This window comes from Neomonachus schauinslandi, chromosome X (genome assembly GCF_002201575.2).
Source record: "Neomonachus schauinslandi chromosome X, ASM220157v2, whole genome shotgun sequence".
Classification (NCBI taxonomy): domain Eukaryota; kingdom Metazoa; phylum Chordata; class Mammalia; order Carnivora; family Phocidae; genus Neomonachus; species Neomonachus schauinslandi.
In genome coordinates this window covers 124,708,439-124,714,932 of record NC_058419.1, presented here as the reverse complement: position 1 = coordinate 124,714,932, position 6,494 = coordinate 124,708,439, and the positions used below count along the sequence as shown (strand labels likewise).

At 47.8% G+C, this 6,494-nt stretch overlaps 1 long non-coding RNA gene across 1 annotated transcript; it reads left to right on the top strand.

The window, feature by feature from the left end:
- The first annotated feature begins 1,742 nt into the window (after positions 1-1,742).
- Positions 1,743-3,589, top strand: LOC110586552. The gene is made up of 4 exons (XR_002480733.1): positions 1,743-1,789; positions 1,911-2,088; positions 2,473-2,537; positions 3,235-3,589. It is a non-coding gene; the product is annotated as an uncharacterized LOC110586552 (long non-coding RNA).
- Positions 3,590-6,494: the final 2,905 nt, after the last annotated feature.

The window sequence follows — 6,494 nt, the reverse complement described above, 5'->3', positions numbered from 1 at the left end:
TTTGTTCTCGGTGTTGGGTTTTGATGATGAGGTCAGATGACCTCTGAAGCATGAACGTGTTTTAATATGCTGTCACGGAATTCAGTTGACAATCTGGTTGATTTAACAGCATAGTGATGGAAATTGCATTTATGGAACAATTATCAGGTGCCTGGCACAGGGAAGGTTAAGGAACACCGTCAGTAAGTAGGATGGAAACGTCATTGTCAAGATCGTGCCAACCCTTGGTCCACGCGGGTTGGGGAAGCTCTGCCGTGCTCAGAATCACTGGAAGGGTGCTACATTAAGGACACCCATATCAAGCGAACTTGTAAGTTCCCATAATCAAAACAGAGTAAAACAATACATCGAATGTTTAAACATACAAAAGAAGAAAAGAAAAACCATCTTAGATCCCTTTAAGGGACCATCTCTTGCAACACAGAATTCTACTCATTAGAAGAGAAGCCACACAATGATCCCCACAGATGCTCCTTTTTATGATTTGCTTTAACCAGTGCCAGGATTTTTTAAAAGTTTTGGATGGCCCCACGTACAATTAAATTCAATGTCACAAACCCACTGCCATGTCATCAATGAGTTAATGAATATCGCTGGAAAATGTCCAGTGTTTGAAAACTTCTTCACAACCCCAGAGGAATCCATAATTTGGGAATGTGAACCGATCCCCTTCTAAATTAGGCCAACGGAATTTCTTCTGGTGAAGTCTGGTCAAGCTGTTGAGACAAATTTTTTTGGCGGCAAGCTTGCCATGTCTGTGTTTCATCATTCTTTTCTTTCAATGTGATTTTTTTTTAAGTTCTTTATAAATTGAAGCACAACTTGAAAGTTCACATGAGGTAAAATAAATATGGTGGCCATAAGTTTCTAGCATAACCAAGCAAGAAGTGTTTCTTATTTATATGGGCGTGGTTAAACCAGATCTCTCTGTAGACACGAGGCAAACTCAACTCCCAAGTGCATCCACTTTTGTTCACTTTATATATAGTACAGTTAAAAATATTTTTGTATTGTCTTGAGAAGAAGACCACCCCGCTCAAAGGACTATTCCTAAAAAGGAAAAAAAAAAAAAAAAACAACTCGGAGACGTGCCGTGAAAAGTTCCATTCGCCCCCCCCTACCCCCGACAGCTGGCTTGTGTGTGAAGCAGACCTAAAAAAAAAATGGTAGCTGGGAAAATGCATTGTTGGGTTGACTTCCTTTGTTTTTAAAGGAAAGCTTCTTTAGAAAGCACATATTGTGTTTCGTTGGGGGGGTACTAAGAAATGGTAAGAGTGTAAAATAAATGTTAATATGGAGATGATTGGAGGAGGAGGCTACCTGTGTTCCTTTTGGCTCAAAGGGAAGGGCCAAGACTGGGAAGGGACTGGTGATTTATATGCTTACACTTGCTCATAGAAGACCCACATTGTTGTCTCCAGTGCTTCCTTGCTCTGACAGGTGAGAAAGCTCAAATTCGGGTAAGTGATAAACTCAAGAGTTGACCCGGATGTGTCTGGTGGCAACATGAGGGTTTGCTGGCTGCCTCTGGAAACTGAGGCATCCCTTTATTTAATGTGTGAAAAATGGTATATGCATGCAGCTGTGCCCAGAAGCATAAATGCGGACCTGATGAGCACCAGGAATCCCGAACCCATCTCCAAGTCTGGAAACGCCTTTCATACAGTGAATGCCTTCCTGTTTGCCCAGCACGCCGTCTTCTGGAAAACCGGAAAGACGAGATGTTCCCCCATAATTCACAGAAGCGTCCGATGCAGAAACACCGTGGGTCTCGATGACTGGGTTGGAGGTTTGCACTGGGTGTGGACATCCTAAACCGAAGGGGTTGAGGGAAATGCATAAATTTTGACTGGTAAGCTACTGCCCGTGTAGGTATTTAGAAACAAGTCAGTGTGTCTGATTTGTTTCAGATGTTCCGTCGCCCGAACGAGCAAGTTCAGCCCGCCTCCGCTGAGTCAGGAATGGGGAATCTCTGGATCCAGCTACCTGGCCGAGTTGTCCTAAGCGCTGGAGAGACACAGCCCTGCAAAGGAATTCGTGGAAGTCTTGCATCCATTTTAGAAGGCGCGTAAAATGAGACGACTGAGGGTAAGGGAAACGGGGAGACGTCATCAAAGCTGCACGCATCTGGTTTTGATTGGGGCCGTATTTTTATGTTCACCGTGCAGCTTTCATTTTGCAAGGCTCTGGTGGCTGAAGGCATGTCGGGGATGCAGCTCTGTTCCCCACGGGCCGCGTACCGGCTGCCATCCCTGAGACCGTGTCCCGTGCTTTTATGAAAACAACAGCAGAGCCTTGAACAAATCCTTTGTCGTGGTGCACCCGTGTTTGGGGTGGCGAAGGGTTCAGGGTCTTAGTCGGGAAGGATGGGGCTTGGAGGAACGCCGAGATTTTTTTTTTTTTCAGTTCACACTGTATCCAGAATCATGACTTTTTTGCACGAGTGAGACTTGATTTTCTTGGTCTTCCCAGGCCCGGAAGACACACAAGGCACAGACTTGAAAGGAGAAGGTGGTGCTGTCGGTGGGGATGAGCCTGTAAGTGACTTCTCTGCGGACGACTCTCCTTAGGGGGGCAGCAGGGAGGAAGCAAGTCAAGTTCAGCTGCAAAAAAAGAAAAAAGAAGAAAAAAGCTTAGAAATAGGAGGGATTGTCTGTCCTTCCTTTGAAGTCGGGATTCACCCTAAGCAACTTTCTTGCACACTTTCTTCTTATGATGCTTCCAAATCCTGCTTCGTGTATTTACGAGCCAGGCTGTTAGCTGCAAAGATGTTCGGCATTTTTATAACTTTTTGGTGACATTTTTTTTTAATCACCTTGTGCTAACCTTTATGGTAAGAAGTGTTTTTACTTTTTTTTTTTTTTTTAATCCCTTAAAGGCTTTCTTCCTTGACGTGAGTATGGCTACCGGAAGTTTGTGTTCTAATGTTCCCATTTGTTTTATCGTTTGCACATCTTTGCTCCGAGCTTCTCCCCGTGAAGCCTTTCTCCGTGATTGCTTTCAGTCCTTTGCAAGTAGCAAGGACCTCGATGATTTTCAGCCCGATCCTAAGAGTTCAAATTGATGAAGAGATACTTCCGGTCCATTGCTATTGATTAGACTTGACAGTAGTTCTCAATTCGTTTTTGTGTATTTATTTCCTACTTTCTATTAACCGTCCATTTCCTTGGCTTCTGTCGATTCTGGTTTCTGATAAGGAGGTTTTTATTTTTAACAATCCCCCCCTTTTTGCAGGGAAAGTTGTGTTTTTCACTGTGCGTTATTTCCGTGATGAGCTGTTGATGGAACGTGCATCGTGACCTGAGCGGACCACGAACGAAGCCACCTGATTCCCCTCTCATGGAAGAAATTATTCGTGTTCACCGGAGACTTGCATGTGTGCATCCGAATCATCCCCAGCCTTGATGCGATCTCCACCATGCTCGTCGCCGTCCATGAGTCACGGTTATTTTGTTGCTGGTGGTGGCGGAGGCCACCGGGTGGATGAGGGGATGAGGTCAGCGTTCATGGGGACTGATGCTCCCGCTCTTTCCGTCCGCTGCTCAAGGACACACGTCCCGCTCCATCTCCCTTCCTCTGACGTGGACACTTGCCTTAGGCAATCCCAGTGGGACGGGGGTCCGTGAGAGCAAACGCTCTCCATGCTTTTCCTCCGCACTCGGGAGAGACTGTGCTCCGTGCAGAAGGCCAAGCAGCCTATGATGCCCCTCCCGGGCCCTGCACACACACACACACACACACACACACACACTGTCCCCGTTTTCAGCTCCTCCTGCTGCTGCATCTTCTCCAGGTCCTGCCAGCTACTTGGGAGGCGACCTGCGTTTTTCACTCTGGCTATTGGAAGACGTTCTCCTCCTTGTGTTTGGACGCCCGCCGCCGTGTTCCTCAGATGCAGTTTGGTTATGTGTTTACGTTTCGTACCACGCATTTTGAGTCGGAGAAGGAAAGTATTTTTCATGAACCTTGGAAAACGAGCCGTCATTGTTTCTTCAGATATGACTCAGCCCTATCTTTCCAAAAACACTCTTTCCTCCCCGGCGTGTTGGAAACGTGTTATCCTTTGCTCCGTGACTTTTAAACTTGTCGTATTTAGCATTTTGTCTTTACTTCCGGGAGCTCAGAATGAACCCCCCTGGCTTCCCCATTGCTTTTTTTGTTTTGCTTTGTTTTAATGAGTTCTTGGGGTTATTTCAACAAATAGATGTACATACGTGTGCGTGTGTTTACATATGTGTGCACATGCGTGCATGCAAAATACGTGTGTATATACATGTCTGTGTGTATGTGTACACGCATCCGTATACACATAGATCTATGTTTATATACATATATACGTACAAATATATTTTATTCTTTCTGAAATCTGTTTGGGTTTTTTTTCCACAAGACCCTGCCTCCATGTTCATCATGATTTTAGCATCTCTTTACATTTCAAACACTTTAAAAATCAGGGCTTCACGTTCTCATTCAGATCGCCGTGTTATCTGCTGGGTTTTTTGAGAGGGATACACCCGCATTTTGCTGAGGCTCTGGATTCTAACTCACTGTAAAATATTTCGTCGTGGGGGTCGGCAAAGTGCAAAAGACCGTCTCAGCACGGACGTGCGTGTCAAGCATTCGAAACGGCATATTTAATTTTGCCTTTAGAAACTGCGCACCTGCAGGGATCCGCGGCAGAGAGATCGATCTCTCTGGGTGCTGGGAGTGAGCAGATGCCTGCGTAGGCTGAGACACAGACCTGAGGCCCTGCACGGCAGTCTGGGGGAGACGCAGGTGGGCAGCAAGCTGGGGCCTGCCCTGCAGGTGCACACGTGGCCACAGTGAGCTCCCCGGGTCCCCCACCCGGCCACCTGGCATCTCGCCCTTTTGGTTCCCCACAGTGCCAGCCCTGCTGTGAGCAATTCCGGCATCTCCAAAAACGATGGCCCCTAAGGGCAAGGCATGGTAGTGACCGCTGAACCCAGTGTTCAGTGACTTCCACGGGAGGCCACCCGACCGTGGGAACCCTCGTGCCGGATCCATGCACACCTCGGAGGCCTTTGAAGAAAAACTGCAGGGCCATCCGGCTGTCCTCCCCAGGAACGGCAGTGAGGGGTGGCGTGTTCTCAGGAGATGCCCCTCGATCTGGGCTGACCGTTCAACCACGCGGCTCGAGCCGTGAGATCCATCACCCACACAACAGCGGCGGCTCAGGGGCCCCCAGGAGAGCCAGAAATGAACTCGGCACGCAGACCTTTAGAGACACAATCCACCCGCATGCACACACTCCAAAGGCAAACAGCAATCCCCGTGCTGGAGGCTTTGCAAAGGGCAGGCAGTAGGGTCCCCGGGTCCCCAGACACAGGCCCTGTGTGTCTACAGCTGCTCTGTGAGCAGACCCGCATTCGGGGAGCCCCGTGAAGCCCCTTGCCGTCCCCTCCAGCAAGGCTGCAACCTGCAATTCTGAAGACGCTGGACAGCCAACACAGGCTTTCTTCCTGCCAACTGTGGGCTGTGCAAGGTTGTGCTCTCGGGACAAACGTTGGCCGGCGCACTGTGTCTACTAAAGGATAATTGCGGTTTGCTTCCCCCTGCCCCCCAACAAAAACAGCAACAAAAAGAAATGAAATATTGTTGCAATCAACAATCTGGATGTCACAGGGAGTGAAAGGGGTCAATCCCGAAAGCTTACATACTGCACGAATCCAGCAATAGAACGTGCCAGAAATGACAAAACAATGGAGCGAGACAGCAGACGGGTGGTTGCCAGGTCTTAAAATAGGCTTTTGCACATGGGGGGGAAGTGGGCTTCGTTCTAAAAGAGCAGAGTAGGGGATCCCGGGGATGGAATGCTCTGGGTCTGGATGGTAACAAAGTCAATGTCCTAGTGGTGAGATGGTTTTGCAAGATGTTGCCATTGAGGCGAAACTAGGGGAAGGATACGGAGATCTTTGCTATCGTTCCTTACAGCTGCACCTGAATCTGAAACGATCTCAAACTTAGACATTTAATTAAAATTTCTTAAAGCTATAAGAAAAAACGAAAATGAAAAAGTACAGATCCGTCCACTATCCTTCCTTCTCAATATGCAAAGGGATAGTAGGATATCTTTTGTCTACAAACGCTGGCTTTCGAAACGGCGGGAGTATCTTGAAGGGGATGCACGCACACAGAAAATAATGGAATATTCTAGCAGGTGTCCGCCCGTCTCCTGGAGCTTTGGACCTCTTTGCATCCGTGCAGTTGCGAGCCCCCAGTGTGAGCGCGTTGACGGGATGCGAAACGCGACCTGAACATATCTCAGTATGAATTAGCTCAGAGCCCAAACATGAGTCGAGCGATGTCCCTGCTCCTCAGTCTTCACGGGATAGAGAACACGGTTAATTAGGACTGAAATCACAAGTCGGTGTGATGTAAGCAATGCTCAAGTTCTATCCTGGAGATTTTATGAGCTTCTCTTAGAGATTATCTGACTGGCACTGGGAGGGGGGGTGAAAACACAGGAGGAGGCA